Below are 12,370 nucleotides of genomic sequence, written 5' to 3' on the forward strand. Positions count from 1 at the left end.
GGCTCCCCGGCACCCTCGCGGAGCAGCCTGGAGCTGCTGCCGGCTGGCACCAATAGATTTCTATGCAAGAGATGGTCGGGTGCTTCCTTAAGGGTTTGATTGGGGGCAGGTTTTCAGTCCATAGGTGTCATACCACCCAAGTAGCCCCACCACTCTATGGGGTAGAGGCAAAAAAAAACAAAAACAAAAAACACCAAAAGCCAGACTTTTTCACAAACCCTCTTCATATCAAGGATTGGTTTAGCAACTACCTGAAATTTTTGACAAGAGCCCAATGATGAAGGTTTGTCATAAAAGAGGTCATTCTGCATTGTCTCTTGGTCTACTTTATATAACTGAAATGCTCTAGTTGGTCTTACTTTGCTCCATGTTTCTGGGAATTAGAGTCAGGCTTTGCATACAGATAGTCCTGGGTCTGAATTCTGGCTCTGAGAACTGTGATCCAGACACTTCATCCCTCTGAGGGAATGTCCATGTTTGCAAATGGGGCTCATATAGTGCTTGCCTCATAGGCTGGTAGAGAGTCTAATGAGATAAAGGCAAGTTTGATAGGTGCTCATCTTATAAACTGGGTGTAAGATTGAGAATAAAAACTTCTAGTTTCTGTTTGGGGTAGGAATTGCCGTGTTATTCCAGTGTACTAATTTAGGTGTTTTAAAAATAGATCCCTTTTGTTTACTTATGCTAACTAAAAAGTAGACAGAAGGTGAATTAAAAGAGGTCAAAAGGTAAATTTTGTACAGACTCAGATCCAACCCGTGAGAACTGAGAATGCTCCCTACTGAATGAAGATAGCATATCTCCTTTCCCCAAGAAAATAACCAGCATAAATTCATTAATATTTTTATAACTAGCTGATTCAATGACAATAAATGAAATTTTAATTATTGAGATAACATTTACATAAATATTAAAAGATGAAAACAGGGCTTCTGGTCAAGATGGAGGCACAGGTAGACATACTTGGCCTCACTGTACAACCATAAGAAGGAACACTAACTTAAAAACAAAAAACACCCAGACTGCCAGAAAATCACCCAGAAAAACACCCCAAACTGTACAGAAAGTCCAACAACCAAGGATTTAAAGAAGCTATATTCACCCAAACACGTAGGAGGGGCGACGATGAGGAGTCCTGGTGGAGAGGACGCGGCGTGGCGGTGGTGAGCTGGGAGCGGCAAGAGGCGCCTGGCGGAACTGGCGGTCCTACATTCGCCGACAGGTGGATAAAAATCAGCGGGACACTTCGTGAGTGAGGGATCCGAGCCCCAAGCCAGACTGCGCTGCCCAGGATTCCAGCGCTGGGAAAATAGAGCCTCACAACCTCTCGCTGTAAACCCAGTGAGGGTGGGGTCGGCGGAAGGAACCGCCGGCTTCACAGGAGAGCCCGGAACGTACGGAACATACGTGCGCAAACCCACCCACTCTGAGAACCGCCACCCAGTCAGCAACGGCAGGGGTGCCAGTCACATGCGGGAATGAGTGAGGTGACTGGAAAAGGGGTGAGCACCAGGCAAGCCCCCAGAAGTCAGCCAGCAGTGGCACTGGCCCCTCTTTGAACCTCCCCCGACCCCCACGCCACAACCCCGAGCCTCCAAGCGGCAAAGCAGGTTGCTCCACCCTGGAGAAGACCCGATACTCCGCCCCATACAACTTAACTGGTGCACTAGGACAGGAAATCAAAGTGGCCCTACCTCTACCTCCTACACAGACTGCACTAGGGAGGCTGTCAAATGAGGAGACAAATATGGCCCAAATAAAGGAACAGAACAGAACTCCAGAAAAAGCACTAAGCGGTGAAGAGAGAGCCAACTTATCAGACGCAGAATTCAAAACACTGGTGGTCAGAATACTCAAAGGTAATCATTGAATATGGCAAAAGAATAAGGAAAGAAATGAAGGATATACTAAGGGAAGTAAAGAAAAATTCACAGGAAACTAACAGTGAAGGGAAGGAAGCCAGGCTTCAAAATCAATGATTTGGAACATAAGGAAGAAATAAACAATCAAGCAGAACAAAATGAAGAAACAAGAATTCAAAAAAACAAGGAGAGCTTAAGAAGACTCTGGGACAACTCCAAAAGGGCCAACATCTGAATCATAGGGATACCAGAAGGAGAAGAGGGAGAGGAAGAGGGAGAATGTAAAAACTTATTTGAAAAAATAATGAAAGAGAACTTCCCTACTTTGGTGAAGGAAATAGACATTCAAGTCTAGGAAGCACAGAGAGTCTTAAACAAGTTGAACCCAAAAAGGTCCACACCAAGACACATCATAATTAAAATGCCAAAGGTTAAAGATAAAGAGAGAATCTTAAAAGCAGCAAGAGAAAGGCAGAGAGTTACCTACAAAGGAGTTCCCATAAGACTATCAGTTGATTTCTCAAAAGAAGCTTTGCAGGCAAGAAGAAGATGGCAAGAAATATTCAAAGTGATGAAAAGCAAGGACCTACAATCAAAATAACTCTATCCAGCAAAGCTATCATTTAAAATTGAAGGACAGATAAAGTGCTTCCCAGACAAGGTAAAGCTAAAGGAGTTCATCATCGCCAAGCCCTTATTATATGATATGTTAAAGGGTCTTATTTAAGAAAAAGAATATCAAAACTATGAACAGTAAAATGACAACAAATTCACAACAATCAACAACTGAATCTAAAAAATAAAAACTAAGCAAACAACTAGAACAGCAATAGAATCATAGATATGGAGATCATCTGGAGGGTTATCAGCTGGAAGGGGAAGAGGGAGAATGGGAGGAAAGGTATAGGGATTTAGACGCATAACTGAGTAGGAACAAAATAGACAGGGGAATGTTAAGAACAGTATAGACAATGGGGAAGCCAAAGAACTTATATGCATGATCCATGGACATGAACTAAGGTGTGTGTGGCGGGGGGCGGGGGAAATCACTGGAGGGAACGGGGGTACTGGGCGGAGAGGTGTAAAAGGGGAAAAATTGGGATCAACTATAATAGCATAATCAATAAAATATACTTAAAAAAAGAAGAAAACTTCATAATATTTTCTTCAATTGCCTTGCATTTTTTTTTTTTTCCTTAAAATAAGAATGATGGAATCCCTGGGGCTAAAGCAGTGAAAGGCAAGGCCTAAAACAAAAATCCTCACCCTTCTCTTGTTTACCCAAATGAACATAACAGTGAATAAGTCCCATTCCATGTTTTTTTATAGGAGTTTTATAAGCTACAGATGTATTCAGAAATAATATTAAATCATTAAAACCATTAAGAAAGGTTAACTTCTAGGATTCTAACTCCTATGTTTAGACATGTATATGCAACTGCCTACTCAATAATTCCATGTAATGTCTAACAGACATCTCAGACTCAACATATCCCAAAGCAAATTCCATATATCTCTCCTCCAGCCATTTGCTCTACTTTACATCTGTCCCCATCTCAGTTTGATGGCATTTCCATTTTTTCTTTGCTTAGGTCACCATCCTTGGGGTCTTCCTTGACTCCCTCTTCTATTTATTATTGTTCAAGCCTATGGTTAATTTTGTTGTTTCTACCTTCAAAATAACCAAGGGGTGGTGTTGTTGTTTACTTCTCAACACCCCTTAGCACTGCCACCTGGTCCAAGCCACCATTGTCTCTCACCCCAGTACTGTGGTAGCCTCCTAACGGGTCTCTCTCTTCTTTTCTCTCCTACAGACAAGTCCTTTAAAGTGTAAGGCCAGGTTATTGTCGCTCCTTTGCGCAATGTCCTCCCAAAGCTTGCCCTCCCTCTGGGGAAAAGTCAGAGTCCTACAGTGGCCTACAAGTCCCTCCAGGATCTCACTGCCTATGTGTCTCCTCCTCACTTACTCTGCCCGACTCACCCTGGCTCCTTGACTATGCCAAGCATGCTCCTGCCTCAGGCCCTTGTGTTTCTACCCAGGTACCTGCAAGGAGAATGCTCTGACCTTTTCTAACTCTTCACTCAAATGCCACCCTGTCCACAACAGTCGCCCTAACCACACCACTTAAATCCATACACCCGCCACTGAGCGCCTGCTCTTCCTTACCCTGCTGTACTTCTTTCTCCACAGTCCTTACTACTTTCTAACCTTGTAACATATTACCTAACATAATTTTACTACGTTTATTGCTATTGTCCAAATCCCCCAGCTAACATGGAAGATCCACATGGAAGGCACTCAAAAATATTTCTGAATTAAGAGAAAATGCCAAAAAAAAAAACCCCACATAAAACATCCACTGTCCAAAAAGGACCTTGTGGTGTCCAATAGTAGGTCTCACATACTATATCATTTTCTTCTTTTTATAATGCTTGTGATATTTTGAGAAGGAGTGACAAAGAAGAAGGACTGACACTGAGGAGATGCTGCTGTTTGCCTAGGAAAGACCCCCTAAAAGTGGCATGACCAGGGAGGGCAGATCGTCACACTTCCAGCGCAGGGACTTTGTCCTAGAGGTCACAAAACCTCCTTTTTATCTGTTCTGAGGGATCAGACTCAGAATGACTGCCCCATATTACAAATTCCCAAGGGGCTGCTGGGCACACAAAAATTCGTAGATGATGTTGTTTCTTTCTAGTGACCATGTCCATTGTCCAGAATGCACTCTTCTGAGATAATGGTACCCAGAAAGCAGACTTAGTGTTTAGCAGGTGGTTCAAAAATCTTGGAATCATAGCTAAGGATGAATAAGCTGCTTGAAGGCTACTTACTCTGGACCACAGTGAGCCCTGATATTCCCCCACACATCACAATGGACAACTCCTCTTAATCCATATTCATGTCCACAAGATTCAGGGTGTCTCCTTCTGGCTGGTCATCCTGGATAGCCCCTGGGAAGTTTTCCTTTCTGAGCTGTCCTCTCCCTGGAGACCATCTTTTTTTGCTCCCTGGGGACCATCACCATTCACAAACTTTTTCTAGGAAGGGTGGAGTAGGTGTTTACTTGTAATTCAGGGGTGGGGCACAAGTAGGTTTACAGTTGTGAGTATGTAATATACAGAGTTTATTCTTGTATTACCATCTATTAATTGTATTATTTTCCATATGAACAACTGTAAACCTTTCGCCAACCCCTATATTATACACATTGCTGTGCTGTCCTCCAGTATTGAGTAAAAGTCACTTAGCTGGAGTGTTGGGAGTTCATAAACTCCTCAGCCTCTTGGTTTCTCCCATTAGGCATGGATTTAGCCTGTGTAGATACCTGGGGGGCAACTAAATGCAGATTCCAAGTCCTTGAGACCCCTCAGCATTGGAGCTGGTGACCCATGATGGGGTTAGACGCCTGGGTCTACACTCACTATTCTCACTAATCACCTGGCCTTTCTGAGCCTCAGTTTCCAAATCTAAAAATGAGGAGATTTAATCCTTGAAGGCCCCCTCTATTTCTAAAAATCCAGGATTCTATTTTTTCCCTCCCTCCTTAAGTTTTCAATAATGACAACAGCATCTGAGAGCCTCTTTCCTAAACGTTCCCCAAGGCCAGATGTTCCTGGCACTGAAGTAGGAGAAAAAAATATTTTTTGAATAACCTAACATTTTTGTCCTTTAGAGTAAATTATCCTTTGGCCTTTTCAATTCCCTCTTCCCTACTGCTACCTCCGTGTAAATCCTTTAAAAATGTTTGAAAAACATTTTTTAACTGATTTGTCAAGATCTATCTTACAATATCATTTTTTCCAAATTATTTTTCCTACATAAAACCTCTCAAACATTTTTACACTGGTGATTATGCTCATTGGCCTTGATTTGTCCATTTCACAAGGAAGGTCCTTTAGTGCTCAGGAGAAGAAGACCAAAAAGCTTAGAGACAAGATGGTGAGGGAAAGCATGCTGTCCATGCAGGTGGATTCTGGTCCAAAATTTTCACAACATCATGGGCACAAAATGGCAGGAGCAAGAGCTGAAAGCGGAAAGAAGAGAAAACACAGAGGGAAGGAGAAAAAAAATGAAGGCACATGTTGGTTGCTTTGAAAGAGGTTTTAGGAAAAGCCCTGGTGGTAGTTCATCAGGAATGTCCATGTAGGTGAAGGACTGCTGGAACTGGGACTTGCCTAAGAAGTTGCACGGCAGTAAGAAGGCAGACTTGAAACACTAATTCCCTCTAACAGCGCTCTCCATGTAGCCTCTGTGCAGCAAGCTGCTGAGGGTATTGGGCAGCCCCTCTCTTGGTCCCGCACCCAGTTTTCAGGAGTCAGGATTATTCTACAGGTCTCTAAAGCCTTTGAGGAAAACCAAATCTTTCCATAGCTGTCCTGGAAGACGATGCTCCAAATCACCCTTTGACAAATCAGTGATTTACTGAAAGAACAGCAATTCACAGGCAAACCCTCTAAATGAATCTAGAGGTATAAAATGTACATCACCTCTTACTTTGAAATTAGCAGCATATTCCAAACAATGGTAGGTTCCAAGATGTTATTCAATGACCTTTAATTGAGGAGAAAAAAAATGCCCTAAAGAATTTTCCCTATTAAAAGATATTTATATTTGTGTGTGCACACACAACATATGTGCAAACGTTCTACTATTAAAAAGAAAAACACCTTGTTTTTAAGTCACACAAGATTATAAACCAATACAATGAGTGAATTTAAAATATGACATATTATTAAAATCCAGACACAAACAAAAGTAGAAAGGAAGCCTAATTCATTCCAGAAAGTATCAAAACAGACACCTAGGTAAGTAGCCAGCTAGTTAGACAATCTCAAAGCAGTAACTTCTAATTAGTATTGAGAAATTACAATGTTAGTAGTATATGAATACCTCCTGGTGAAACTGAATAGGTGTCTTTTGAATTGTTTTTAGTACCATAGCATGGTTTCACTTTAAGGATTCATTTTTTCCCAGTTTATTCTTTTCAAGGAAAAGCTTTTCTCTGTCCTTTCATAAACAAACAAACAAAAAATGCAACCATTCTTGTAATTTCTCATGCCCCCTTTTTTTGTTGGGGGAGACACTAAGATGGGGTTTCTTTTCTTTTTTTCTTTTTTTGGAAACAACAAACAAATTTCTGAAGAAATGGAGGGCAATTGAAATGGCAGAGTGAAAAGTCAATCAGGCATAAGGCAATCCCTTCCCTGGAAATGTAACAGAGCATTAATAAGTGTAAATGAGCACTAATGATACCTCATTTAGAAGACAGCACTTCCAGCAAACGAGGAGCCACACTGCACTGTGTCAAACTGCCATCACCTCTTCCCCACCATTTCCTTCCAGGAAACCTGTAATCTAAACAAAAACCATGCCTGCACCTCCAGAGTAGTCACACTGTTCTTATTCCTTTTCCTGGGACAACGGCCCACGTTCTCTTCCTCTTACTATGCAGAAGCAAAATACTGTCTGAGGCATTCACAAAGAAAATGATACTGATCGTATGATCTGAGTTATCTTCAAGTCTGTGGTTTTGGAGGGAGGGTGGTGTAAGAAGACATAATTACTAAATCATTCTCAAAACCTATGTTTAACCCTAATGAGTCTGATTTTAGTCAACAGAATCCAGCATAAAGCCTTCTCCTGCCATTTATATAACCAAACAAGTAGAAGTCATAGAAAGAATAAAAAGCATTACCCCAAGCCACCTCTTCCCTTTCTTTTCCTTCTCTTTGCCTTTGTAAGCACTTGAAAACTGAACTGTTTATAACCTAAAAATGACAGATTTTGTGTAGCATTTCACAATCAAGATAAAAAGTATAGTGTTTAAAAAAAAATCGTATTGAAACTCATGCTCTTTGCCATCGCTGTAAACCAGGAGGTACCTAGCTCATGATGTGGACATTAGAACTTGAACATACAATACTTAAAAAAAAAAAAAAACACAAAAAAAAACAAAAAAAAAACCCTATGGTTCCCTAACATCTAGAATAAAGAACTCCTACAACTCGAAAATAACAATAACAACAACAAAAAACAAATAACCTCCTTAAAAAACGACAAAAGAATTGAACAGACATTTCTCCAAAGAAGGAAAATGGCCAACAAGCAAATAAAAAGGTGCTCAACATCACTAATTGTTAGGGAAGTACAAATAAAAATGAGATATCATCTTACACCCATTAGGATGGCTGCTACGAAACAATACCACCACCAACAAATTAACAAGTATTGGCTAGGATGTGGAGGAACTGGAACTTCTAGGCACCGTTGGTGGGAATGTAAATTGGTGCAGCCGCTATGGAAAATAGTGTGGCAGTTCCTCAAAAAAATTAAAAATAGAATTCCCATAGGATCCTGAAATTCCACTTCTGGGTAAAGCAGGGTCTCAAAGAGATATTTGTATACCCATGTTCACAGCAGCATTATTCACAATATCCAAAGGTAGAAGTAACTCAAATGTCATCTACAGATAAATGGATAAAGAAAATGTGGTATATTCATGTAATGGAATATTAGTCAGCCTTAAAAAGGAAGTAAATTCTGACACATGCTACAATATGGGTGTGCCTGGAGGACATTATACTAGGTGAAATAAAGTAGTTATAAGAAGACAAACGTAGGGGCGGGCAAAGTAGGTTTATAGTTGCTCCTATGGAAAATAACACAAGGATAACCTCTGTTTTGCATAAGCACAACTGGAAACCTACTTTTGCCCACCATGTTGGATTCCACTAATGAGGTACTTAGAGTAGTCAAACTCATATCCAGAAAGTAGAACGTGGTTGCCACAACAATGTGAATATACTGAACACTACTGAGCTACACACTTAATGGTTAAGATGGTAAGTTTTATGTTATGTGTATTTTATCACACTTTAAAAAAATAAACTGTGACGTCCAGTATTTCCCAGTATGATGGCGATGACAACAATGACACCTTACACATGCCCAGGAGCGTCTCTCTGAGAAGCCCAGAGCACTGGGCCTCCAGCCTTGCTGATGTCAGTTCTAAAAGATGACCCAGGATGAATTTCATTGTAAAGGCTGCACTCATCAGAGTTGTGTTTTCTTTTTCCCTACTAGCAGGAATGTTTTGTATATCTCACCATAGCATCTCTCTGAAGTCCAGGCCACCTGAACATTGGTGGCGGCTGACTCTGGGATTCTGGGGAGAAGATGCCTGCCTAAATGTCAGGATCCAGGAGAAGAGGGACCTGCAAAGTCAGCCCCCTTCTTTCTTTTTATTTAGAGAATTCAGTAACATAAAATTCATCATTTTTTCTCCAGCAAAAAGGTGACCATTTCTCTCTTTCTACTTTTGACTTTCAAACTGAACTCAGTGTTTAACTTGGAAGTAATTCCTGCCTAAAAATTACATGCAAGACTAATACCCCAGTTGCTCTCTGCCATCCAACATGACCTACCACCTTCTGCCATCCCCTGTCTTCCTTGTTTTGTTCCCCCAGAGCCACTTCTAGGTTTGGGAATCAGAGGCACTGTATAATGACACTCTATAAACCCCTTTTCTTGCATCTCAAACACAAGGGGAGAAAAGGCGGTGAGAAATGGACCCCAGAGAACAGATGCCCCCAGAAGAAATGCAAACAGCTTTTGGAAGGATACATTTACAAAAAAGGTCAGATCCACCTGGAAAGTACTTTAACAAAACAGAAAGCCCTTTTTTATTACAAGCAGCAGATGAGCAAAATACAAAAACCGCTGAAAGGTAAACCCCTATGATCAACTAAGAAAGCAAAACAAAACTGAAAGAGCAGCTCCTTCTAGGGATGACCAGCCACCTCTGAGCTGGAAGCCTCGAGGGTGCTCCAGAGAGTCCCTGGTGCCAGGTGCAAGAGACCTGCCAACTGCAGCTCCCCTGTGTGTTTCCTCCACGCATTTATTGGTGGAAAGGGCTCCACATACCAAAAAATTCCAATCTCCCCTCTGCTCCTCTACCCATGATGGGAGGGAACGTGGGCAGCTTCTGTCAGAGCCAGTGTGCAGTTCTGAAACCACTTGGGCTGAGGTCCCAAATTTAGAATCCTCCTTTACTCTGTCTGCTTCTTCTCTACTTTCTTACACAACATGGTAGTAAAAAATGAAAAATGTGGCAATCTGAGGACAAAGTAAACAATGATTTTTCCCTTTCATCACTGTTCTGGTTATCTTGCATGACTGGGATATAAACAACACGTGAGTCCACTCCCCCCTCCCCCCTCTGTCGTTTGTTTTTCAGTACAGACACTGCAAAATGTTCTGGAATGAAGAGATCAAACAAGAAGATACCAATGCTGGCCTCCTCTCTTCATTACTCTCCCTGCCTCTATTAATACATTCACAAAACCACAGAAGAAACCTACTATGTTTTCAAAAATGCCCAGAACAAAGCTCAGCAACCTCTGGCTAACCCTTAATAACAGTCCAAGAATGTAGTAACTTCCTTCTTCTAACTCAAATAGGAGACCTTCACATAGGTCTGAAAGCAGCAAGTCTTTGTGTAGGGACCTTCTATCGACTTCAAGTTCTTTATTAAACTGTCCCTCGTGGCCACAGGATGAATAATCTTGGTCCTTTAGTTGTTTCTGGGCTCTGATTTCCAATCCTTTAACTATGCCTCTGGCTCTTCTCTAGACTCTTCACCTCTTCCTTTACATAGGAAGCAAGGGCTGAAGACACAAAGCTCTAGTGACAGACATGCCTCATGGCTTCTTCAGACCCTGCACAGCTACAGCCCCTGGCTGTGCTGCTTCCTAAAACTCCAGGGCACTTCCTCATCTCACATTCAAGCTGCCCCTACCTCTTCTTCTCTACTCCTGTTTTTGTGTTAGTAAAAGAAGGAAAGGGAAAAAGGGAAGAAAGAGGGCAGAAAAAAATAGAAAAGGGAACTTAAGAATTTATAGAGATATGAAAATTATTTTAACAAGAAATACAAGCCAAAAGATTTGTTTTACCAAATGAAAAGCACATAAAAACAACAAACCTTTGCAGACAGCCTTGCAGCATGTTTTTACACACAATATCCCTGTGTTTTCCACCGCCCTTTGAGCACCCTCCGTCTGTCTGCAAACACAAGCTGATTTGTCCCATTTCAGATTTATGCTAATAGGTGAAACATGAGGAGAGGCTCAGCTGAATTCCAAGAAATAAGTTATTTAATGCACATCTGAAGGTCTGTGCTTTAAAGGCAAAGAAATTCTACACAAGGAAGCAAGAGATTCTAATTTCTTTTTCACAATGGCTGGATGAGTGTTCCTCTAACAACGTGTGGTTACCAGCTCTGCCCGGGCTTTTACATTCAGAGCCAGAGCAATTACCTCACATCACAAAAATAGTTTAAGACAGTTGAAGGAAAGAGAACCAGTTTGGTATTTTAGAGTGGCTATGAAAGGTTTTTCAGGGGGGGGAAAGAAAGCACTAACCTGTGTTGTTTTAATCCGCTGAAAACGACGAATTTCTCAAGTTCCCCTGCTATCTTCTAGCCAGTTTCCTGTAAGTGTTGCATGTGACATTATACTTCCTCACTGCACCTTCTTTGACTGCCTCTCTCCGCGGCGGTCAGAGCCATGTGATAGATTCACTGGCTGCCTGTTTCTCACTAGGGTAACCTGTGTTTTAAAAACGGTTGTGTACCGGAAAGGTGATTTTAGGCATCTCTCGGGCACAGGTAGAGGCGCTAAGCCTGGGAGGGAGGCAGGGGACAGCAATGTCTGGACTCCTGGCACTTCTGACTCCACAAGGAGGGGGAGAGGGAAAGGGAGAGACAGCCACTCTTGAGCTGCGGGTCCCCCTTCTTGGGGCTGGGGAGGCAGCTGAGACAGGGGCGGACCCTCGCAGCGCAGCTGGGTGTTCTCCGGTCATCAGGCCAGGCCCGGGTGCAGCCGCCCTGCCCTGGGGACCGCCGTGGAAGGGCGGCCTCGGCTCTGCGCCCAGGATATCCCCAGGCCGCACTCTAGAGGGCGCCACCACCAAGGAGCACACCCAACGTTTGGCTCACATTTCTGGATCCTGTGGTGTCACCCGGAATTCACTGGACCGGTCTCAAGTTCGCATCCAGTCTATTCAGTCCTGCTGTCACACAGAGTGCCCTAATTCTTGATTCAGCAAACCCAGTCACGACACTCCCTGCCTCCCAGGGCTAAATAACTGGCAGACATTTCCATTCTGCTGGTCTCCAAAATATGCCAGCCTTTTGGTTTCCGCTCAAAGGGCGGACATCGACATCTCCTTCCCGCGGGATGGTCGTGGATTCCTGGTGGCATGTGAGCCCTGGCCATGGGGCACCCTGATACTGGCCTGGCAAGAACACCAGGGGGCAGTGCCTGGATGTGTCCCTCAGTGTCCCCAACAAGGGGGAGACTGGAGAAGATCTGAGGCGGGACCAAGCAAGAAACACAGGGGTGCCCTTTCTGTCTTTCTTGTTTCTGTGGTCAGTGCCTTCCTCTTTCCTTGCAAAATTCCTCTTGCTCTCTGGAGGTCCAAACATGCTGGAATTGGTGGATGTAGGAAG

The 12,370-nt window shown here is 42.7% G+C and overlaps 1 protein-coding gene across 3 annotated transcripts in view; it reads right to left on the reverse strand.

The window, feature by feature from the left end:
* Nucleotides 1-12,370, reverse strand: part of WIPF1 (WAS/WASL interacting protein family member 1) — a 123,008-nt gene that overhangs the window by 65,113 nt on the left and 45,525 nt on the right. The window contains exons 1-2 of one of the 3 annotated variants that reach the window (XM_054562464.1): nucleotides 11,283-11,645; nucleotides 1,103-1,206 (exon numbers count right to left, since the gene is read on the reverse strand). The exons of 1 other annotated variant lie outside the window; for it this stretch is intronic. The gene's annotated coding sequence lies outside the window, so the exon portion shown is untranslated. Of the gene's footprint in view, nucleotides 1-1,102; nucleotides 1,207-11,282; nucleotides 11,646-12,370 lie in introns of those variants that run through there. One more of the 3 variants, XM_054562462.1, reaches the window with a different exon arrangement.

Source organism: Pteronotus mesoamericanus, unplaced genomic scaffold (assembly GCF_021234165.1).
Source record: "Pteronotus mesoamericanus isolate MK-2021 breed Mesoamerican mustached bat unplaced genomic scaffold, CSHL_Meso_final scaffold_651, whole genome shotgun sequence".
In the NCBI taxonomy this organism is placed as follows: Eukaryota; Metazoa; Chordata; class Mammalia; order Chiroptera; family Mormoopidae; genus Pteronotus; species Pteronotus mesoamericanus.